Source organism: Hemitrygon akajei, chromosome 9, assembly GCF_048418815.1.
Source record: "Hemitrygon akajei chromosome 9, sHemAka1.3, whole genome shotgun sequence".
In the NCBI taxonomy this organism is placed as follows: domain Eukaryota; kingdom Metazoa; phylum Chordata; class Chondrichthyes; order Myliobatiformes; family Dasyatidae; genus Hemitrygon; species Hemitrygon akajei.
The window spans coordinates 141,805,326-141,831,052 of NC_133132.1; the positions used below are offsets into that span (position 1 = coordinate 141,805,326).

A 25,727-nucleotide genomic window follows, 5' to 3' on the forward strand; every position below is an offset into this window, starting at 1 on the left:
TTGATGCTGCCTGACTTGCTGAATTCCTCCAGCATTTTGCGTGTGTTGCTTTGGATGTCCAGCATCTCCAGAATTTCTCATGCTTATGATTTACCTGCATTCCTCTCTTCCTTGCTCAGTCAAGATGCCTCTTAAATGTCGCAATTGTACCTGCTTCCAGATACTAGCTATTCCTTGTGTGAAATTTCTTTCTTCTCATATCTGTTTTAAAACTCACTCTCACTTTAAGCCTATACCGTCTGGTTTTGGACACTCTTCCCATGGGAAATAGACACTGGCAATCTACCCTATCTGCCTTATCCTGCCTCTCATCAATTTACATACCTCATTTTGTATTTGAGCCTCTTTCATTCCAGGGCAAACAGAACTAGCCTGTCTAATCTCTCCTGGTGACTCAACTCTCCAATCTTGTAAACTATTCCTGCTCTCTCTCTAACCTAATCACATTCTTCCTATGGTGTGGTGAGCAGACTGCACATAATACTCCAAGTGAGCCCTAAACAACAATTGTAACATCACTTTATCAAGGACCCTTCCAAACTGCTAAACAAAAGATCCTTCAGATCTTTGAGGATCTTTGAGGATTGAGATTGAAAAGAATAAAAGGAAATGCTTAATTGTGTTAAAGAAATGGCAAACATCAGAGAAAATAAAATCATATATTCCTCATGTAAAATATTGTTTTACCGGTTGAAGGGAAGACAAAGTCTATTATAATTTTTTTTATCTTTTAGCCCTGCTCTCGAACCTTAGTAAGAAACATATACTGTATTCTGAGGCTGGTAATCCCTCAGAATGATGGTGAATTTGAGGAAATCTGCTTCCTGGTTAACCCTTCTCATTGAAAAAAGACCGAGCTATACGGCTGAGCTGTGGAGTGTTATCAACTCCATTCATTATGTGCAGTGCCAAGTCACACAGGTAAGGGAAACCAAATGAGAAGTCCAGTATTGTTGGACTTTGTTTATGATCTGCCTCGTATCTGAATTTGCCGATGGTCTGCTTGGTAAGGGTGTTGATTGATTAGAGCAGAGTTCCACAGCTGAGAGCAGGTTCAATGCTGCCAGGCTTAAACCATGCTGGTCTGGGGCGGGCAATGAAAGGTTGGATGGTTGATGCAGTATAAAAGACTGAAGTCCTACCGGTGATCGTGTACATATTTTACATTCATAGAGTGGTCACAATTCATGAAAGCAATCATGCATGGAGTGAAAATTGGAGCTCTTGCATCACTCACACCTCTCTACATTGGCGACACTGCTGTGGAAACTGTAAGTAGTTTCAAACTCCTGGGAGTGCACATCTCACACAACCTCTCATGTTCCCTGAACACATTCTACACAATCAGGAAAGCTCATCACATTCTGAGGAGGCTGAAGAGAGCAGGATCATGTACATCCATACGCATGTCATTCTACAGATGTGCAGTGGAGAGCATCTTAACAAGCTGCATCACCTCACAATATGGAAAATGCATTGCAGCAGACAGGAAGGTTCTAGAATGGGTAGTCAAAACTGCCCAATGCATCACCAGGACCAGCCTACCTGCCATCTAGGACATATACCCGGAAAGGTGCCAGAAAAGGGCCAGTGACATCATGGATCAACCCACCCTGCTTATGGACTATTTGTCCCACTTCCCTCAGAGAGGAGGCTACCTAGCATCCACACCAGGACCACCAGACTCAAAAACAGTTACCGGTACTTTCCCCAATCAGTAAGGCTGACCAACTAAAACACTCCTCCACACCCCCACCACAACTACTTTATCACTTCCTGTACAAATACTCCTGTGCTTGGTGTCACTTTATGGACATACAATCAATCTATGAATATTAGCTAGCTCATGTATTTATAACTATTCTGTTTTTATTATTGTTGTGTTCCTTGTTTTATTGTGATTTTTTTTGTGCTGCATTGGATCCGGAGTAACAACTATTTTGTTCTCCTTTACACTTGTGTGCTGGAAAGTACATTAAACAATCTTGAATCTTGCAGAATGATGTATACTGTCAATGCTTCTTTAAGTTGGTGGAGTCCTGGAGTCAGTGGAATTCTATTGGATTATTAGTCTGCTTCTGGATATCCATAAGAAACTGACAAATGTGTTTGCTTTAGGCAACAGTCATCTCTTTATTACAGTCATGAACTATAAACTGAGTGATGCTGTCAACATTCTCTATAGAACCAGACAGAAACAAATTTAGGGCTGTGGTTATTTTTGACTCCAATTGGCAAATGGTCTCATTAAAAGATGTTACTCATCTCAGGCCATCACCCTTTAGTGCTTGAACCTCTCCGGCATGTTAATTTGCTCCTGAAGCTTCCGTTGCAAGTTTACAGATTCTTGCAAGTGCAGCCCTGTTTGTTCACACCTCCTCCTCCTCCTCCTCCTCCCTGTGTAGTGTTTGTAATGAAATTCCCAAAGAATTTCTATAAACGTACTTTGTGTTTTACAGTCAATTGTTGGATAGAACTATGTTTTATTTTGCTTTTTAAGCAGTTCCGGGAAATGCATTTCATAAACTGATGTGTTCCCCTTGACCTCCAGCTCATACATTTGGTTAACTATTTGTACTAATGTACTATCATAAGTACAGACAGTTATGAATTTGCTCAATGTCCTGATTTCTTTATTCATTGAATTCTTCATTGGAGTCTGCACTTAACCCGTCTGGTATCCATTCCAGACACTGGTAACTCTAAAGATGAAGATTAGCTTTATTTGTCACATGTACATCAAAGCATGCTTTGAAATACATTGCAGCAAGTCAAATCAGTGAGTACTGCGCAAATGTTGCCACACTTCTGGTGTCAACACAGCATGCTCACAACTTACTAACTCTAACCATATTTGGTATGTAGGAGGAAACTGGAGGAACTGCAGGAAACCCACACCTTCACAGGGAGAACGTACAAACTCCTTATAGACAGTGGTGGGAATCGAACCCCAATCGATGATAGCTAGCGCTGTGAAGAGATTGTGCTAATCACTATGCTACCATGCATGCCCCCACCTCCAGTCTAGTGGATCACTTCCCCAGATAGACAGCAAACACATCCAGTTTCATATTCAGCCTTGCAATTGCTGTCTCATCGTAATTGCCTCCATGACTTTGAAAACACCATATTACATATTGCAAACACCTTCTTCCTGGTGTAACTTGCCTGTGCTATCCTTACAAAGTTTTATTCAGAGTCCAACAAGACATATCAGTAACAACAATAGTTACAATTACACAATGTATTGGGTACACTACTGGATAGTATGAACTCAATTAGAATCATACACCAAGGAAACAGGCCCCTTTTCTTGTCCACTGAGTCCAAGCTGACATTCATATTCCCATTTACACTATTCCTACACAGATCACATTTTATTTTTCCCTTCTTCCCATAAACTCACCTACACACTAGGGGCATTTTACAGCAATCAATTAGCCTACCAAACTGCATGCCCTGCAACAGTCTCTAATATTGTTCTTAGCCATCCAATGTAGTACTTACAAGGTCTTGAATCTTAAGTCTTCTCTAACTCACTTTAGGTAGAGGAACTTGCCTCTTTCCTGCTGTGACATTTGAAGTTACAAATTTACTTTGCCTTTTTAGATTACTGTATTACCAAGGTTTTCAACTCTGATATGTCTGTTTAATGCTGCTTTGTCATACTGCTGTACTAGGCTGACACTAATAAGTAAGTCCATGCTTCAGAGGATCTTTCGGAGCTTTTGGACTTCTTCCATAATAAAATGCGGTCCTCTGGCAAAATATCCGACTCATTCTGCACTTGCTGCAGGACGTTCAGCAATTCTGGAAGGGAAGATTAGTTTTTGACACTGAGCTCATCTCCAGAACACACAAGCTCACTGTACCATCTTTGCTAATTCTAATCAATGTCACCTGACTGCAGGAATTTGTTTGCGGATTCTGCAGTTAGTCAGCAACTTTCCAAGAATTACAAACTGGTGGTGTCTCATTCTGGTCAAAATTATCACAGCACACATACTCTTTACCGAACTGCCTTCCTTCCAGATTTTCGAGTAACTCCATATGGTGAAAAAGCTAATTCATTGGTAAGGTGACACCTTAAACTTCAGCTACCCTCACTGGTAGTGCATCTGTTTAACTCCCATAAACTGGAGTCTCCTCTGCATTGGTGCCTAGCATCATTTTGCCTGCCTTAATTGAAAGTAGTAGAGGTACTTACAATACACATGCTGGCCTATAACAGACAAACTTAGACACACATCCCATTTAATGCACCCACCCAAGAGCTCCTTCAGGACTCCTCTCCACATGAGGGCAGATCTCAGCAGATGGCTACAGTTCCCCACAAAAATCACCACCACTTCTCTCTGCCCACACATAGTACTGTGGTCCACAGCCATCAGGACAGTCCTCCTCATTGAGATAACCATCCCCTCGGAGGAAGGAGTGGAGGCTGCCCATGGGCGGAAGAGGCTGAAGTACTCAGACCTGGCAGCCGAGTGTAAGGAAGTTGGTTGGAGCTCCATCATTTGCCCCGTGGAGGTAGGATGCCAGAGCCTCATTGGCGCATCGACGACAAGATTACTCCATGATATGGCAGTGACTGGAGCAGTGCTCAGGAGGGCCAATGGAGAGTTGGCTGAGGAGGCAGAAAAGGGCAGTTTTTGGCTGTGGCGGAAGGACAGAAATTGGGGGATTGACTAACCCCCATTGGAAGCTGCAGGGGATGGCAGGGAGACATCCCTGCCACTGCTTCACCACCAGCAGATGTACCAGGGCTAAGGGAGCGAAACATCAATGAATGGTGGTCCCTGCTCATGACCCTGTAGCTGACTTAAGGACATTGTTGGAGGTGCAGCAGGCAGCAATGCCAAGCAGGAAGCACCTTCCTGTAAATCTCATCGTGTATCATCACTCTTTTAATCAATAAGCCAGCATTTGGTAATAAACACTACTCACGGTTCATGGAGCAGTACAATACCTCAGCTTATAGCTCCAGTAAACTGGGTTCAGTCAAGACTGCTGCTTGCGGTGTTCACAAATTCTCCCTGTGATTGTGTGTTTTTCTCCCTAGGTGCTTCAGCTTTCACTTCATCCTAATGAAATGTGAGTTGGTTAGTTAATTGGCCACTGTAAATTGTCCACAGTGTGTAGGTGAAGCACAGATTCTGGGTGAGCTGGTAGGAATATAGAGAGAACAGGTTACAGGTAAAATGACATATTGGGGAAATGTGAGTTTTCTGTGAGCTGGAATAGAGTTGATGGGCCAAATGGTCCTATTTTCTGTTTGTACAAAAACATGGAAGTACTGTAATGTGGAACATCTTCATTTCTACCTCCTTGTTACCTGATTCATTCATAAGGTAACCCAACAGGATTGTTCCAAACAATGCTGTCTTGCACTTGAGGCAAATGGGGATCGCTAACTATACTGATATAGTTAGCGATCTGTCATTCTCTAGGTCCTCTAGGTTCCATGCAAAATATCCCAAAAAGCCATGTGGATGACAGAAAAATGGAAGGTTATTTGGGCCGGAAGTGTTAGGTTGATCTTACATTAGGTTTAAACGTTTGTTCAAATCGTGGGCCAAAAGGCCTGTACTGTGCTGTACTGTTCTAAGTTCTGTGTTTAGTTTGTAACATGAACCACCTTAAATAATCATACTGAAGCAATATGGCAACAGGTTTCACCTATGGTACCATAAGGCCATAGGATATAGGAGCAGAATTAGGCCATTTGGCACATTGAGCCTGCTCTATCATTTCATAATGGCTGATCCGTTTCCCATCTCAACCCCCATCTCTTGCCTTCTCCCCATATATCTCCATGCACTGACTAATCAACCTCTAACTTAAATACACCCAGTGACTTGGTCACCACAGTTGCCTATGGCAACAAATTCCACAGATTCACCGCTCTCTGGTTGAAGAAGTACCTGCATGACCTTCTACCCTCCCAGCATAGACACTCACATGATCCACAGGTTTCCCACTGATGCACCATCAATAACTCTAGGAGACTGGAAGTGAACGATAGGCTTTTATTAACAGTGAAAAGGGAGCACGACATGTCAAAGTCTGAGGGAGGAGCAGTGCCCCAATCGCCTTTATACAGGGGTCTGTGGGATGAGCCACAGGAGCAGTCAGCAGAGGGGCGTGTCCAGACAGGTATACATAGTTTATCACACCCACCAAGCTCACTGTGTAGAGTCCACGTGACTGGGCCACAAAGAAAACTAGGCCGTTGTTATCATCAGGGGACATTATTCCAATATAAGAAGCCAGTCATTTCAAACAAAAGAATGTAGAAATTTCTTTTTGCAGTGTGCTGAATCTCCGGAACTCTCTGCCTCAGAGAATGTTTACAGTGGAAGTACATAAATTTTGCAAGTTCTGGTACAGAGGCCTGGGGTAGATCAGCCATGTCAGGAAGGCCCAGGACCAAGAGCAGGGAATGAGCCAATGTTTGGCCATTGCTGGAGTGGACTTATAGGCGACTCGATGCAGCAGAACAGAGTGAGGTGAGGCAGAGTCAAGGCGGTGGGTCCTGGGTCTAAGAGTAAGGAACAACCCGAGGTTTGATTTAAGTGCCGGCTGGAAAGGTCCGGTATGGGCTAAATTGTGTCGAAGGGGCCCAGGCCTGAGAGTGTATGGAAGTGACAGGGCCTAGGTCTTAGAGTGAGGAACAGTCCACAGTTCGATTGATTTAGCACTGGACTGAATTGCAAAGGTCAGGATGTTGGGGCTGGAGGAGAGAGAGACAAGCCCCATGTTCAGCTCTCTGCTCTGTGCTGCACTGAAGCTGTGGTCTGCAACTAACAGGTTCCTGGATTGGCTTTGTGGTTGTGCACTCACTTTCGTGGACTTCAGTTCTGAATGTTATTTGCCTACTCTTATCTTCTGCACTATTTGTTTTTCCGCACATTGGGTGTCCGATGGTCTTTTTTAAAGGGTTATATTGGCTTTTTTTGTTTTGCGGCTGCCTGTAAGGAGATGAATCTCAAGGTTGTATATATTGTACAGAATTTGATAATGAATGCACTTTGACTTTGAATGGCAGGGCAGGTAGCCTGGTACTGCTTTTATTTCCAATGTGTTTTATTCTTCTGGTCCTTTTACAAGAAATGATACTGCTTTTCCTTCTTTGCATACGGCCATGTTGCTCTGCTCTCTGTTCTGCCCCAAGTCCTTAATAATATTGTTCGTGCTTAGGAACATCTAACTCCATTCCACATACCGAGCAAATGGTTGAAACTGGTTGTATCTCCAAAGTTTGCTGGCATATTCATCATATCTACAGCCTTCCATAATCAGTGTCATTTCCTGGTGAGTACTGTTAAATTTATAGTTGGTTATTACTCTGCTATTCCCCCACACAGCAACATACTGAATGTATTTCCTAAGTAATATCTGTAGGGTCTTTAGTGCTGCTGTTAACTAAGACAAATGACAGTCATAGCCTAACCCAAAAAAATATCTTTATTGAAGTTTCCAAGCAAAAGCATTTGAAGGTTCTTCCACACAGTACAGTTGGTCCTTAAAGATATACTAACATACTACATCAATGACCTCTACCTGCAGGAGAGACTAGGGTAGCAAGTGTACATTAGCACCACTTAAAGCAGGTTGCCCTCCAAGAAATACATCGCTCACGATTGGAAATATATTAATACTCTTTTGTCATCTAGGTCTGATCTAGGTCATAGAAATTCTTACCCAGCTAGACTGAGAATAACTATCAACAGAAGGACTGCAATGGTTTGGGAAGGTGGCTTGCCAGCTCCATTTTAAGAGCAATTAGGAATGGTGTCTTTATGGTCTTGCAGCAATGCCCACATCCTAAAAGAAAAGAAATAAGATTAATCATATGAATAATATTAAACTAAACAGCATTTTAAAATGATTACTTTTAAGCAGTCAGCTTAAGGAATCACAGGAGGAGGGGTATGCATAGTTGACACAACGCGTTCGAACACTGCCACTTCACCACAAGGATCTGGGCTTGAACCAACGTACACAGATGGTATGAACCTCTGTTAAGGTTTCCAAGCAACAATAGATTAAGCAATTCTAAATCTATTTCTTGTAGATGAAAATCAACATGACAAGATTGCCCTCAGATTTGAGATTAAATGTAATACAAAGAGACATCAAATGCAAGAATGTGATTATTTCCTCATGCCCAGTCGGGTCATTTTACTGAAAAGGTAAAAGTTTCTGGGGTTCCTAAGGCAAGCTCATCAAATTTGATGTTTTGGATACTAAATAGGGTAATTTTCCATTCATTCTGCACTCGCCCTTTGTCCAGATAACATAGGAAACATAAGGAATATGCTGTAAAATTTGTTTTATTTTATGCTTAAGTATCTGTGCCATTTGTACCAAATATTTGGCTGAAGTTCTACCTGCATTGCCATTATCTAATTTTCGAATTCCTGCTATTTGTTGAAAAGTCAAAAATACTGTATACTTACTGCAATTGGTGTTGTGTGAAACACGCCTAGACAACTTGGGATGCGTGGAAAATATTATCTGCCCACACATGGTTCTTTTGAAAGGCATCTTTGCTGAAGCAAGCTCTGAATTCAGTATGTTTACGTAAGAAAGATCTATATTTTGAAATGTATGTTTCCGGATTGCATTGCTAACTGTGCTGAAAACACAGCCTCTTTTTGAACAAATAGGATAGGTAGCAGTCTGTTCTTCTAAATCTGGCACCCAAACTTAGTTCCCATGGCTGCCTTTAATCAGTTCTCAGTTGGATCACTAGATGGAGTGCCATATGAAATTTGAAATGAACACCTGCTCTGCCCAGTCTTGCATAGTTGCTAAACATGTCAACGAAAAGTGCACTCAACGTCCCAGTTACATTATTCAATGTAAATCTACAAATAATATTTTGTGCTTATGGGATAATCTAATGCAATATTTCCATTGGAATAAATAGTCTTTTGTTTCTTAATGCAATTTCTGAAGTCTAGAGAAGACTAAAATAGTAGATAAATCATTCCTTTCTAATTATTGACTTGTATCATGTTAGAGTACTATATTATTACTTCGGTTCCACAGCTCCAGAAATTAGTACTGATGTGTCAGAATACTTTAAAGTTCTTTATAGTATACTTAGTGTTTGGTTGAGTCTCTCCCTGACTTTTTCCAACTGTTTCATATTTAGCTGGACTCTTTCCAAATGTTTTTCAAAAATTACATGTGGAATGATATTTTCAGTGGGCAAATCCTTTGTAAAGGAGGAAGGACAGGAACAGTAGCGAGGAAAGGAGGCAGTGTGAACGAGGCAGCAGTCAACCGGCTACTGCAGGGAGACAGGCCCACGGTTCCCGGCAAAAACAGGCTTCCTCAGGGGTTTCCCAAATTTTAAGCAACTTACCTTCTGGTAGCCCTTGGTGCTGGTGGGGAGCCACACTACAGTTAACTTGGAAGATGGCAAAATAATCAAAATACTGCAGTGTGCCTGGCTAGTGAAGGAATACCTCAAGTGTCTTCTCTGCGGAGCGCATGTCAGGAACAGTCTTACACACCATTTGGCCTTTGGAGAGAGAAAAATGAATGTGATTGACTGGATTCCTCCATAAGGATCCTTTCTAGACGCAGCTTTGTCTTCAGATCTTGAACGTAAAATAATACAGATACAGACAGGTCCCAGAGATGGCATTGCATTGGGAAGCTGACTATAATGGTGTTTTGGGGTGTCCAATGATTGCACTATTCCTTACCCAGGTTAAAGGTAACGCCTGGTCCTCCCAAAGCACCGCCTTTGTGACTTGGTGTTTAATGCCCTATATCAAAACAGTTCTTTGACAAGATTAAAGACTTTTTCTGTCTTCTAATGTGCTGATTTTTCCACCAAGAGTTTCCTTTAGAAGTTGGACAAATAGTGTTGTAATCCAGCTCTGAATTTGTTGTGATTCAGTTGAGAGTGTCAGAGAATTTAAAGCCTTCTCTTGCCCCAAACAACGATAGAAAATTGTAGTGATGATAATCAAGTATAAGATGTGGAGACTTTAGTCTGTGTTCATATTCATGAAGAACCTTAATTAAATGCATGATAGAATTATGTGATTTCTTTGGGTGTGCTCAGAAATCCTCTTGAACACATATTTTGTTGGGCCTTTCAGAAATTCAGATGATTGGAACATACTGGCTGGTTAAGGCAGAGAATCCCTTGAAAGGTAGGTAAAAAGTGAAACCGTCAGAGCTCAGTACTGATGCTCTTTAATGAAACTCAGTCAGATGTCACATAAGCTTGTTGCATCTTTGGCTGCAGTCTTTGCTTACAATTTTCTGAAGAGACCACGGGTGAACTCCACTGTGGTTGAAATGTGAGACTCCTCCCAGAGTGACAAATAATAGCAAAACTAGATGGTGACCTGCCGTTTCCTCTCACTGGGCTTAAAGTCCATAGAACATGGCTCTGAAAAGAATCTTCAGGCAATAAGAGAAATTTTGACAGCACATCAAGAGGGTGTTTCCCTTTATCATCATTTGCTTCCATTATTTACCTTTATTACCTGCTCTGCCTGTTTTTCACCTCTCACTTCATCAACCTAAGCATGAGAGTTTATTTGGGATACAGCCCATTATCTACAGTTTCTGAAGACTAATGTATGAAGTCCCTGGTGCTGTATGAGCACTGGAATTATATTTTGAGGACCCTAATGACATTTTCCACAAGACTGCTAGTAGTCCAGTAGCAATGGTTACAAAGATGCTCTGTTGAAATTATCAAGAGCTTAGACAGGAGAGGCTAAAAAGTAAAGCAATTTCCCTCTCCTCAAAAACTTACCTTTCTACACTGAGTGGCAACTGAAATTCTGGCAAACAATGTAGACTGTCTAAGAATAAAGAGTAAGGAAATGCTCTGGATATAGGGCATTAAACACCAGGATAGTTTTTCGTACTGTCTGACATAAAGGTGTTCAAAGTGAGTTAGTCATTCTGATTGATTTAGAGTTCAGAGTTCCTGAGGGGATTCTGAAGCACCACATGAATTCAGCCAGCTCCAACTACTGTAATACAAGTGTGACCATCACAGAGCATCCAGGGCAAGTGGTAATAAATGGAAAAAACAGTGTCATATGTCCCCCAAGGTTCCTCTGCTATCTAGTAGTAGCCTTTTAAATGTCCAGCAGCTGTCCCCAGAGCAAACTACGGAATTATATATGAAGTAGCTCAGTAGCTTTAAAAGAATAAAAAAGATTAGTTTTGTGTGTTGCCCATACATCGAAATATTGGACCATACAGTGAAATGTAGCCCGCAAGTGTTGCCACGCTTCCAGTGCCAACATAGCATGCCCACAATTTATGACCCCTAACTGTGCTATCATTGGAATGTGGGAAGAACCCAGAGCAGCTGGAGGAAACCCGTGAGGTCATAGGGAGAATGTACAAATTCATTAAAGACAGCGGCGGGAATTGACTCCTAATCGGTGATCACTGGCAGTATAATAGCATTATGCTAACTGCTACACTACTGAGGAGTGCAGAGAGTGTGCTAAAAAAAGAATACTCTCCATAAGTCTCCAATGATCTTGCAAAGGACGTAAAATATGACCCAATTTGAGTTGCAAAATTTCACAATGGATGATGGTTACTGATTTATATCCCATGCATCATACAATTCTTGGGTATCAAATTTTACAGTCTGTGCAATTTGTGCAAAACATTTGTGCATTAATTATTAACTCATAAAAACACTAAAATTCAATCATATGGAACTGAAAAATACAGCAATAATGAATATAATTTTGAGATAATTGCATCCTTTCTTCCACTGCACCTTACGCAAGAATGATAGGTCAAACAATTTATTTCAATTACAGAAGTCCAAATTGTGCTGGGTAGGCCTACCATAAATCATAAATGCATTCATTATTTTATGCCAATTTCAAAATCTTCACAAAATTTCTATAGTCTTTTGTGAAGGACCCATTCATAAAGCTATCTTCACAAACAAACAAAATGAACTTCTCAGTTTTGTGCGTCTTGTGTATTCTCAGTAACTACGTTGAACTCAGAAAATTTGAACAGGTACTGTCCATTTTTAGAATATGTGTCTCAGCTTACTGGGAAACTTGATCAAGGCACTGCTGAATTTTACTAAATAGTATTACTGATAATGTTAAGTGATTATTTGTCTGGTACATTGATCCTTATTGACTACTTTGGACATTATTCTCTATGTAGAACATCTGTAGGCATTTTGGGGACAAAAACTTTGTCTTGGGCAGTTTCAAAAAATTGATGGGAAATTGGCAACCCAGTTAAATGGGCCGTGATTCTTGTTTGATTATATTGTGCCATAGATTTCTCTCTTCATTGATTCTTTAGTAGTAGAAAAATGGAATGAAAATTTGAATAGAATAAGTATTGAAAAGCTAATGCAGTATTACATGTTTTGTGCTTCAGTAAAAAGCAAACGTGTCGTGCTTGAAGTAAAATTTTAATCGCAATATGTTAGCTTTTAAATATTAAATTTTGGTTATGAGTTTTTTAATTTTAAAACATGGTTAAATTAAGAGACTGTGAGATTCTTAAAAATAATGAGCAACAAAATACACAAAATAATAAAAACTGAAATGCTCTAGACTTGGATAATTTTGACAATAATAATAACAGATATTTATGAGAGGAAATAGGAATAAGAGTATTGTTTGAAAACATAGCATAGTGTATAACCATCTATTAGAATCCTAATCTTATTACTTGTAGATTGGCCATTTCCAATTTAAAGTTGGACAATCCTATAAAAATTATTAATTTTAAACTGCAGGATCTAAATTTTATAGGAAGAACAGCACAAGATCACAGGTAAACCAAAATAATTTATTTTATCATCAGTTTCCAATTCGTATTTCAATTATTTATTTTTAGGCTTTAGCCTTTTGGAGCTCCTCTTATGATTTACTTGTGTCCTTTTTGCAATAATGTGTTTTGTTATTAGTGGTCTACCAACTTGATTTAATAGTTATTACTAAAAAAAATAGAGAAATTAGATAATTACTACTGAATGAAAAATCTATAAACATATACTGTCTAGCAATATATTTTCCCCACTCATTATCACTTGTAATCAGATGTACTTTTTGTGCAGCACAGTTAAGAAATATCAATGTAAAATATAATATTTCACCTTATCTCAAGCCATAAAGGAATCTGAGAATATAATAATCAGCATACCAATAATACAAGATAAGGTCTCCTGTGTTGTGAATCAAATTATTTTTGGGACTGTTGATACTGAATGGAGAAAGTCCTCAAAAATCTTGGTGGTGCTCGCTGCCTTCAAAAGCAAATAATCTTGATGTGAGCTTGCTGACAACTTTGAGAAGTTGTGCAGATGCATAACGTAATAGATCTTCAAAGAATATTGTGTGCTTTGAGATTTATCTACATCATAGCAATAATTGAAGGCATTCAATAACATTAAGATTTTACATTAGGTTGTTAGCGCCATTGATTTGTAGAAAGACAGAATAGAAGAAAGCTACATTAAATACAGGCAGTTATGAAACTGTATCTGTCATAATAAGGAATTGTTGCTGAATTTCCTCTGTCAGTGCTACTATAGAATCAATAGTTATTATTTATGAAAAAAATTGATGTTCTACTACTTAAATATGCTTTATGAATATTTAGGTTAAATGCCTTTCCACTAATATCATGATGATTATTAATACTTGATTTTCTGTTTCTAGAAAAATAGTTAATATTCAGTAACAGAGCATGAGATCCATTTGTTTAACAAATAAATATGATTTTGCATATGCTGATAGTGCTTGGGTTAATTGACTCAATTTGTTTTGCTTCTTGAAGTAAAATTGATAAAATAAGACACTTAGGCTAAATATTAGTGAAGTTCATGAGCTGGGAGGTAGAGTTTCATACTTAATTGAAACAAAAAAGTGCACAAGATCAATAAAAGCCTCCAACTTGATGGCATGAACATTGACTTCTCTAACTTCCGTTAATGCCCCTCCTCCCCTTCTTAACCCACCCCTGACATATTTAGTTGTTTGCTTTTTTTTCTCTCTCTCTGCCCATCACTCTGTCTGTTCTCCATCTCCCTCTGGTGCTCCCCCCTCCCCCTTTCTTTCTCCCAAGGCCTCCCGTCCCATGATCCTTTCCCTTCTCCAGCTCTGTATCACTTTCGCCAATCACCTTTCCAGCTCTTAGCTTCATCCCATCCCCTCCGGTCTTCTCCTATCATTTCGCATTTCCCCCTCCCACCACTACTTTCAAATCTCTTACCATCTTTCCTTTCAGTTAGTCCTGACGAAGGGTCTTGGCCCGAAACGTCGACAGTGCTTCTCCTTATAGATGCTGCCTGGCCTGCTGTGTTCCACCAGCATTTTGTGTGTGTTGTTGTTTGAATTTCCAGCATCTGCAGATTTCTTCGTGTTTGCTCAATAAAAGTGGTTCAGGTGTAGGCATCTGTGATTGCTTTTCATGGGAATCTGAAGGGAATCTATTGGAAGTGCAATATTTAAATTTTAAAGTGCTTGAAGGATCATTAAAAAGAAGTAATTTTGAAAACATCCTGATCATCCTAACTTAGGCATTTTCTAAGTTTTATATACAGTAGAAAATGAAATTAGCTTTGTGCTGTGCAAGGCAATCTAGATTAAAAAGGAAATTAACTCTATATTCAAAAAGAGTATGAAATAATTAAATTCTGAAGTTTTTCTTTTGCTAATTGAAGATTTCTACAGAGATCAAAGATACTGAAAATTACTGCATCTTATGATCTGGGGGAAATTTCTAGCACTAGCTAGAAAAATAGGCATGGCATATCAAAATTTTCAGCTTGTGAGCTAGGTGGTGAGGTAGTATGTCACTCAGTGTGTCACCAATGACAATTACAAATTCCTGTGGGTATACCATGGAAAGCATTCTAACTTGTATCACCATCTTGTATGGAGGGGCCACTGCACAGGATTGGGAAAAGATGTAGAAATTTGTAAACTCAGCCAACTCCATCATTAGCAATAGCCTCACCAGTATCGAGGACACCTTCAAAGGGCGATGCAAAAAGGTGGCATCTAACATTTTAGGTTCCACCATCACCCAGGACTTGTCCTCTTCACATTGCTACCATCAAGGAGGAGGCACAGGAGTCTGAAGATACTCTCTCAATGTTTCAGGAATAGCTTCTTCCCCTCCGCCATCAGATTTCTGAATGGACAATGAACTAATGAACACTACCTCATTATGTATTCCTCTCTTTTTGCACTACTTATTTAAGTATTATTATATACTATATATAGTATTGACTCTATTGTGCAAAAGTCTTAGACAAATCTATATATGCCTCAGACTTTTGCATATAATAGGGGTGTGTGTGTGTACTAGCCAATGAGAGGTATGTTGTTCTTTCTTGTGGGTCTGGGAGCAGGGATTTCATGGTCTTTTGTCGGCGAGAGATGAAGAGAGAAGATATGAATGACTATAGACAATAGATGCAGGAGTAGGCCATTCGGCCCTTTGAGCCAGCACTGCCATTCAATGTGATCATGACTAATCATCCACAATCAGTACCCCGTTCCTGCCTTCCCCCCATATCCCTTGACTCCGCTATCTGTAAGAGCTCTATCTAACTCTTTCTTGAAAGCATCCAGAGAACTGGCCTTCACTGCCTTCTGAGGCAGAGCATTCCATAGATCCACAACTCTCTGGGTGAAAAAGTTTTTCCTCAACTCCATTCTAAATGGCCTATCCCTTATTCTTAAACTGTGGCCTCTGGTTCTGGACTCCCCCAACATTGGGAACATTTTTCCTGCCTCTAGCGTGTCCAATCCCTTAATAATCGTATGCTTCAATCAGATCCCCTCTCATCCTTCTAATTTCCAGTGTATACAAGCCCAGTCACTCCAATCTTTCAACATATGACAGTCCCACCATCCTGGGAATTAACCTCGTGAACCTACGCTGCACTCCCTCAATAGCAAGAATGTCCTTCCTCAAATTTGGAGACCAAAACTGAACACGATACTCCAGGTGGGGTCTCACCAGGGCCCTGTACAGCTGCAGAAGGACCTCTTTACTCCTATACTCAGCTCCCCTTATATGAAGGCCAACATACCATTAGCTTTCTTCACTGCCTGCTATACCTGCATGCTTACTTTCAGTGACTGATGAACAAGGACACCTAGATCTCATTGTACTTCCCCTTTTCCTATCTTGACACCATTCAGATAGTAATCTGCTTTCCTGTTCTTGCCACCAAAGTGGATAACCTCACATTTATCCTCATTAAACTGCATCTGCCCACTCACCCAACCTGTCCAAGTCACCCTGCAATCTCCTAGCATCCTCTTCATATTTCACACTGCCACCCAGCTTTGTGGAAAGAGTTGGTAGACCAGTGGACAGAATGCACTCAGAGTGAGGGTCTGACAGTCAGCGATACTCGGAGGAGGTCGATGGGGGATGAATGGACGATTCTGTGAGCTCCAACGTGCACTTTAGACAGTTTCATCAAAATGGCCCTTTACCTTTTTATTTTCTTTACTAACCCTATAGTCAGATTAAGATTTATAAAGTTTAGTTGTTTAATTGCATACGGTGTACTGTCTGATATTTTGTGGTTTGGATTTGTAACTGGGCAACACATCATACAGCATCCACACACAAACGAGATTTACAGTACATTTACGTAGTATTGCAGTAATTATATGTATTGCACTGTACTGCTGCTGCCATGCAAAAAATATCATGACATATGTGAGTGATGATAAACTTGATTCTGAAATAGGTCTCTGTTGGGGACTGAGAGTAGGAAGGGGGTAGGGAGAGGGGAATCATGGTTGGGAAAAGCGGAAGGGAGAGGGTAGGAGTGTGAAGCACCAGAAAGACATTTTGTAATGATCAATAAACCAATTGTTTTGAATCAAATGACCTATGGTGACTCAGGGCTGGGTGTGTTTGTACCCATGCCACCCCTGTCCCTGGCACTCCTTCTCTACCACCTGTTCCACACCCCTCCAATGGTGCTCCACCCTTGCCATTCCCAACATACTTTGCTCCCACCAGATTGAAAAAGACTATCTTCATTCCACACTATCAAATACAGTACTGTGCAAAAAGTCTTAGACATGCTAGCTATACATATGTGCCTAAGACTTTTGCACAGTACTATATATACTTACTGTAATTTATAATCTTTTGTTATTCTGTATAGCAATGTACTGCTGCCACAAAATAACAAATTTCATGATGTACTCTATGCCAGTGATATTAAACCTGATTCTGATTCTCTTTATGGTTGGGGCTGGGGGGCGTTTGTAATTCTGACAATGTTTAAAAAGAGGGACATCATCTTTGAATTGATATTATGCACCTAACTTCACAAATATTTGAAATTATCCTTCCCATATTCCTTATTAGTACTGAAGTCAAATATAGAATCAAAATCAGTTTCAGATTTATTATCATGGATATACATTGTAAAATTTGTTGCACTGGGGCAGCAGTACAATGCAATGCGATAAAAGAAACATATTGAAAAAATCAGAAATATATTAAAAAAAATAAATTGTTAAAAAAGAGAGAACAACCCTTGGCTCATGATTCATGGACCATTCAGAAATCTGATGGCAGAAGGGATGAAGCTGCTTCTAAAACACAGAGTGTGCATCTTCAGGCTACTGTACCTTGTCCATGATGGTCGTGATAAGAAGGCATGTACGAGATGTTGAGGATCCTTAATGATGGATGCCACTTTCTTGAGGCACTGCCTTTTGAAGGTGACCTTGTTGGTGGGGAGACTAGTGCCCATGATGGAGTTGGATGAGTCTGCAACCCTTTTCTTCTTGGACATGTGTATGATCAATGCCCTTTTGAAGCAGGTGGGTACTTTTATCTGTAGCAGTGAGAGGTTGAAGATGTTCTTGAACACATTCACTGGTTGGTTGGCATAGGTTTTCAGAACCCTACCAGGTATATCATCAGGGCCTGACTCTTTTCACCCTCTTGAAAGATGTTCTGACATTGTCCTCTGAGACATATATCATAGGATCATCAGATGCTGCAGGGACTTGCACATGTGTCCCTATTTTTTTAACTCTTATGATAGCTTTTTGTAGGTCGTGCCTGGACCTCTTGTGGAGTTCTAGATCACTGGTCTTGAACACCACAGATCCAGCCCACAGCAGACTGTGAATTCATGACTTCTGGTTTGGGTATGTCTGGTATGGTCATAAAGGCACACACTCATCCACAAGTCTTGATGAAATTGGTGATGACTATGGTATATTCATTCAGATCCAAATATGAATCCCTGAATATGGTCCATTCCACTGATTCAAAGCAGTCCTATAAGTACTTATCTGCCTTTCTTGATTATACTTTTACAGTCCTCACCATTGGTGCTGTGGTCCTCAGTCTCTTCCTGTAGAAGTATAGCCATGTGATCAGACTTGTCAATATGCGGGTGTGGGATGGCATGGTAAACACTCTTGTTGGTGGTCTACCATTGGTGAAGTTCCTCTTATTCCACAGGTGGCACATTGGTGGTAGTTTGTCAGAGGCAAAGAGGCAAGGAATGAGACCACAGATATTCTCTTTGTCTTCTTTCATGTAATCTAACTTTATGGCGTTTACTGTTAGATGCATATGGAGTTCCGAAGGGCTGGTGATAATTTTCAGGAAATACCATAAGACAAAGGAGCAGAAGTCGGCCATTCGGCCCATCCAGTCTGCTCCGCCATTTCATCATGAGCTGATCCAATCTCCCCTTTAGTCCCATTCCCCCGCCTTCTCACCATAACCTTTGAATACCTGACTACTCAGATACCTATCAATCTCTGCCTTAATACACCCAATGACTTGGCCTCCACTGCCCTCTCATTCCCGGAATCATTCTAGTGAATCTTCTCTGAATTCTCTCCAATGTCAGCACATCCTTTCTTAAATAAGGAGCCCAAAACTGCACACAGTATTCCAAGTGAGGTCTTACCAGTGCCTTATAGAGCCTCAACATCACATCCCTGCTCCTATACTCTATTCCTCTAGAAATGAATGCCAACATTGTATTTGCCTTCTTCACCACCGACTCAACCAGGAGGTTAGCCATAAGGGTATCCTGCATGAGGACTCCCAAGTCCTGTTGCATCTCAGAACTTTGAATTCTCTTCCTATTTAAATAATAGTCTGCCCGTTTATTTCTTCTTCCAAAGTGCATGACCGTACACTTTCCGACACTGTAATTCATTTGCCACTTCTTTGCCCATTCCCCCAATCTATCCCAGTCTCTCTGCAGACTCTGTTTCCTCAGGACTACCGCCCCCTCCACCTATCTTTGCATCATCAGCAAACTTAGCCACAAAGCCATCTATTCCATAATCCAATACGTGATGATATTCCAAGCCAAATGCAATGGCTGCTTCTTCTTGGCCACTTTGTGTACATGCCATGCATTGGATTGACATTGTGAGATAATCGCATCATTTCCTGGAACTTTCTTTGATTCTATATACTACACAGATGTTCAGGTTATTGGCTTTTGTTCTATGTTTAAGAGTGACTGGAGACACAAGTAAAACAGATGCTGGAATCTGGAGCAACAAACAAGATGGAGGAGGAACTCAGTGGATGAGGCAGGCATCTGTGAAGGGAAACGGATACCTGGCATTTCAGGTAGAGACCCTTCATCTAGATATCCAGATGAAAGATCTGGACCTGAAACGTTGGCTGTCCATTTCCTTCAAAGATGCTATCTGACCCACAGAGTTCCACCAGCATCTTGATTATTGTTTAAGAGTGACTAGCAGGCTTCACTAAATTACTCAAATCTGAATGCATTGAGCAACAAATACAAAATGCTGGAGAAACTCAGCAGGTCAGGCAGCATCTATGATCGATGTTTTGGGCCAAAGCCCTTCACCAGGACTGACTAGGATATACTCTTTTCATGAAATATAATGACACTTTTGATCCATAATCCCATTACCACTATGATTAATTCTCACAATAACCCCACCCCCTTTGAAGATCTTGGCCAATACTATACTTGGGCCCCAATACCTAAATATCTGTTCTCACAATCCTGACTATTACTACCCTTATCTTGTTTCCAGTTAATGCTAATCAACCCCCACCCCACAATCCTGCCAAATGGTATTGTAACTCCCTCCTTCTCTATACCAAGTATTGATCATCTTTTTATTGGTTTGACCAGCCCCCGACCTATATAAACCATTACTTTTTCATCCTCCCAGTGCTAATTAGCACTATTTGCCCAGCTCAGTCCCAAGCATCATTGGTCCTCCTCCTAGTTCCAGACATAACAATATTCTCATCCCCTCATCCCAACCATTGCTAACGTTCTACACAGTCCTGTCTTTTTATAGACTTCTTCCTGATCATAGGCACCCTTCTTCCCAGTCAGACCTCTATTCTAATCAAGGGCACCAATGTCATTCTCCCATTCCTTGTAATAGCTTACTTGTGGACTGCGGTAGGTATTGATGATACTTAAAATTTTAATCTTATTCTATAGCAAACAGCCTGTTGATTTTAAAGAGCAAACACGAGGAAATCTGCAGATGCTGGAAATTCAAACAACACACACAAAGTGCTGGTGGAACACAGCAGGTCAAGCAGCATCTATAGGGAGAAGCACTGTTGACGTTTGGGGCCGAGACCCTTTGTCAGCCTGTTGATACTCATTTGGATGTTCTGATAAGGCCAAGGTCCTAGCCATTCTAGACCTCTCTATTCAGGTGAAGGAGCTATTCTTGTGTCCATTTTGCATTGTTTATCAGCACATTCAAACTTCTAGTTTAAAATAGTCTGAACAATAAGATATTATAAATTGTGTGTTAATTTTAGGTTGTTGAAACAATTGTTAAAATGTTTCAAGAGAAAGGTTAGAGAAGTCTATAAAAATTAGACTCACCTTGGCAGGCTTCAATAAACGCCATTGTAGAACTTTATAGAGGCTGACTGAAGAACATTGTGAAATCCATAATATTAAATAAAAAATGACAAGCACATTTCTCAAAGTTTTGATAAATGTCAACAGCAGATTAATTTGGTCATAGTCCTGAACATTTACACACTCAGTGATTCAGGTACAGCTTTCTCCCCTCTGCCATCCATTTTCTAAATGGACAATGAACCCATGAACAGTAACTCACTACTTTTTTTCAAACATCTGTTTTTGCACTACTTATCTTAATTTCACTATTTAATATACATATATACACTTACTGTTTTTTTTCCTATATATTTCATGTATTGCATTGACTGCTGCACAGTTAATAAATTTCATGACATATGCTGCTGATATTAAACCTGATTCTGAAGTCATTGCTGGAAATAGTCTGACTTTGACTGGATAGAAAGGATGGAACTTTTCATAATGGCAGCCCTCCTCAGGTGAACAACAGATTGAAGGTAACTGAGGCTGTGGTTTGTTTGACTGTATGAAACATTGCTTAAAGGTAGTGGATGTACCTTGGTTCTCTCCAGAAGGAGATACAGATGAATGGTGCACTGATTACAGAGGATATTCTGAGTAACTTTGATTCTCTTCAGAAGTTGAATGAATAATTTCCTGAAATCCATAAACGGTGGAGAAAACCATCAGAAGGTTTGCTTTTGAAATCAAGAAAGATGGTGGATGAGGCATTAATACTGATTTGGGAGTTGACAACAAATTCAATTGAAGGGATGGAAATTGGAGGGGGTGTAATTTTGTAAGGGCTGAGGGTTCACTGGAAAGAATGGAAACAGAAAGACAGCTTAAGAAAAGTTAAGATTGCAGATAATTTGTAGACTATGGCATTTGAAGGGAGTCTGATAGCAACCTGTGCCAATTTGCCTGATTTCATTAATGCATGATTTTAATGTTTATACCTGTTACAAGGGACTGTACACATTGTAAATGTCAATAACAATCACCGTCTATTAGATCATATTAAACAGAAATAATTTTAGAAGTTCCTTACTTTTGTTGAAACTGACTAAGGTGGACTGACATTTTTCTGTACTTCTAAAGGGAATGTGATTAGTGAATCCATCCAATAGTGCAGCTTGAGAATCATTTGGAGTGTGTTATTTGTTCTCGTCAGATAAGTGACTTCACAAGTGCTGTTTTGTCTGTCTCCTTTTTGTTTACCATTTCTATTTTCTCTATCTTTTTATCGGCTCCACCAGGAAGTACTATAGAATGTGGTGTTTCAATCTCATCACGGCTAAGGTACTACAGGGTTATTACAGACTGTGTATCACGAGCATATGCATGTTTAGCCAGACACTGAATGCAAAATCACATAGGTGGATTTCTTCCCTTCATTATCGACTTTGATTAAAGAAACACACTGCAGTAGATATAAGCAGGTATAAATGGCTTGTGTGCTCTTGTGAAAGTTTCACAGAAGCAGTAGAAAGAGGGAATAAAAGTGCAGCAAATTGGACAGAAATCTGAAATATTACTCTCATATCTCTTTTGACTCCTTCATTTTACCAATATTAACCTGGTGAAATCAACTAACAATTATTGATATTGAGCACATGTACAGGATTCATATTTCTTAACACTTTCCTAAGGTGTAGAAGGCTCTCAGAATAATCGCATCACCCCTTCCCCATTTAATCTCTCATGACCCATTCTCTCATACATGCTCATTAACTTCCCCCACCTACTTTACAATCGACAGTGCACGAGGAAATCTGCAGATGCTGGAAATTCAAGCAACACACACAAAATGCTGGTGGAACGCAGCAGGCCAGGCAGCATCGACAGGAAGAAGTACTGTTGACATTTCGGTCTTGACGAAGGGTCTCGGCCTGAAATGTCGACTGTACTTCTTCCTATAGATGCTGCCTGGCCTACTGTGTTCCACCAGCATTTTCTCTGTGTGTTACAATTGACAGTGGCCATTTGACATAGCAGGTAGAACATCTGTTATTTGTGGGAGTAAACCAGAGCAATGGGGAAAAACCATATGGTTGTATGGAAAAGGTACTAACTCCACACAGCAGCACCCGAGGTCACCATTGAATGTGGGTCACTAAAGTTGTGTGGCAGCAGCACTACCTTCTGCACCACTGCTTATTATTTTTTTTATTTCCAATATAGTCTTCATCCACTGGCTTTGTTAATGCCCATCCACTATTCTAAATATTCACTCTCTCTATCCTTGGTGTTCTGTGCCTGGTAAGTATTCCATCTGGAGGATACAATGCAACAAGTTGCCAAATCTTCTTTAATACCACCTCCCAAAACCCATGACTTTCACCACTTAAAAGAATAAGGATAGCAGGTGTTTGGAATTGTCACTATTTGCTAGTTCCTTTCCAAGTCACAAAATATTCACTTAGAAAAATATCATTATTCCCTAATATTTGCTAGGTCCAAATAACCAAACTCCTGGTGCATCATCACCAAAGGCTCCACAGTGTTTCAAAACACAATTCACTATTATCTGTGTATTTTTGCAGAGTTATGGATTATATATTCTGTGTTTTTTCACCTGTCCCTTTTCCATTTTGTTGTGTAAGGGGAGGAGGGTTGGGGGTTGATGTTTCTGTTGTGTTCTGTTTGCTTTTTTGTGAGGGAGGGGTTGTTTTGGAGTCGATGTTCTTGTTCTGTTTTGTGCAGAGAGGGGAGTTTTGGGGTCAATGTTCTTGTTCCGTTTTGCCCGGGGGTTGGGGATCAATGTTCTTACTGCGTTTTGTGCAGGGGTAAAGTGTTTGGGGGTTGATGTTTGGGACACCATTCTTTTTTGTGTGTGGGGGTGGATTTGATGTTCCTCTCTGAATGACTTTCAGGTTCTTTCTTTGTTTCATAGCTATCTGGAGAGGACTAATTCTCAGAGTTGTATATGGATTCATACTTTGATAATAAATGTATCTTTGAAACAACCAATAGTGATGGTCATTAGTAATAGTAATCAACTTATATTTTAGATTGTCATTCCTGTAATGAACAAATGAGCATATATTTCCTTGACATAGAATGTGGCTGAATAGTTGCCTAATTTGTGAGTTCTTTCGAGTCTAGAGAAACTTCTTTGTTAAGCAATGAGTAAAGATAGACTAAAGGATATTGTATTGGGAGTATGAATTAATGTAATTTTATTCTTTTATAAGAAACAAGCTTGGGGGTATTTATGTATGATCAAGAACCCTTCCTAACCTGATTATTCTTTGTTTTTCCCTCTTCTGTCTGACAGAAAGTAAATAAGTCTGAGAGTACATGTCATCGGTCTCAAGGACAACTTCATCCCATTACTATCAGACTCTTGAATTGACCTCTCATACGCTAAATGATGAACTCCTGTACTCTTGATTTTCTAATCTATCTTGTCATGACTCTTGTACTTTATTGGTCTACTTGCATTGCAATTTCTCTGTAACTGCAACACTACTTTCTATATTCAGTTTTCTTTTAACTATCTTGAAATAATTATGTATGGAATTATCTATCTGGAAGGCGCATAAACCAAAAGCCTTTTACTGTATCTTGTGACATGTGAAAATAATAAACAAATACTTTCACCAATATCAAAGATATGCAGAATAAATGGGTGCTGTTTTTTCCAATTCTTTGCTGTAGTTCAGCAACATGGAATCCACCTTGGTCAGTAATAGGTCGACCATTCGGATTACAGGAGATGCTCAAGTGCAGCATAATCATAAGTCCATGCAGTACACAACACTTCATTAGTTTCTAAACAGTTTTTTTTCGGTCAAGAGAGGTTCAGATTGGCTGATGGCAACAGAACTACTTTGTATTTTATTAATTAATTCATAGATATGGGTGTAACATAGAAACACAGAAAACAGGTGCAGGAGTAGGCCATTCGGCCCTTCGAGCCTGCACCGCCATTCAGTATGATCATGGCTAATCATCCAACTCAGAACCCTGTACCTGCTTTCTCTCCATACCCCCTGATCCCTTTAGCCACAAGGGCCATATCTAACTTCCTCTTAAATATAGCCAATGTACCGGCCTCAACTGTTTCCTGTGACAGAGAATTCCACAGATTCACCACTCTCTGTGTGAAGAAGTTTTTCCTCATCTCGGTCCTAAAAGGCTTCCCCTTTATCCTTAAACTGTGACTCCTCGTTCTGGACTTCCCCAACATCGGAAACAATCTTCCTGCATCTGGCCTGTCCAATCCCTTTAGAATTTTATACGTTTCAATAAGATCCCTCCTCAATCTTCTAAATTCCAGTGAGTATAAGCCTAGTCGATCCAGTCTTTCTTCATATGAAAGTCCTGCCATCCCAGGAATCAATCTGGTGAACCTTCTCTGTACTCCCTCTATGGCAAGAATGTCTTTCCTCAGATTAGGGGACCAAAACTGCACACAATATTCTAGGTGCGGTCTCACCAAGGCCTTATACAACTACCAAGACCAAGGCCAGCCAATGTAATATTGCCATTTGAGTTAGTTCAGTTTTAATTAGTTCCATTGTATTTTTTATATCACACATGTTCAGAAACTACCTTGCTGTCAACTCACAAATAAATTTTGGAAGTGCTTTGCCCAAAATCAAACAGAAGCCATAATTTGCTCTGGAGCTGAGAGACCCTGATCCCTTCCATATTTAGTATCAGTAAACAGGTGAGTAAATGCTATTTTACAGTACTTTTGATGACACTTTGCTGATGATTGAGAGTTGACTGATTGGACAATAATTAGCTAGATTAGTTCTGTCCTTTTAGTGGGAGGAGATACTTGCTAATTTGCATTTAATCTGTTAGGACT

General features: G+C 40.1%; 1 long non-coding RNA gene across 1 annotated transcript; it reads left to right on the plus strand.

Moving 5' to 3' along the window:
* The first annotated feature begins 798 nt into the window (after window positions 1-798).
* Window positions 799-24,313, plus strand: LOC140732828 (uncharacterized). Its single transcript, XR_012100154.1, has 4 exons — window positions 799-921; window positions 7,201-7,314; window positions 10,125-10,178; window positions 24,186-24,313. It is a non-coding gene; the product is annotated as an uncharacterized lncRNA (long non-coding RNA).
* The last annotated feature ends 1,414 nt before the right edge of the window (window positions 24,314-25,727 follow it).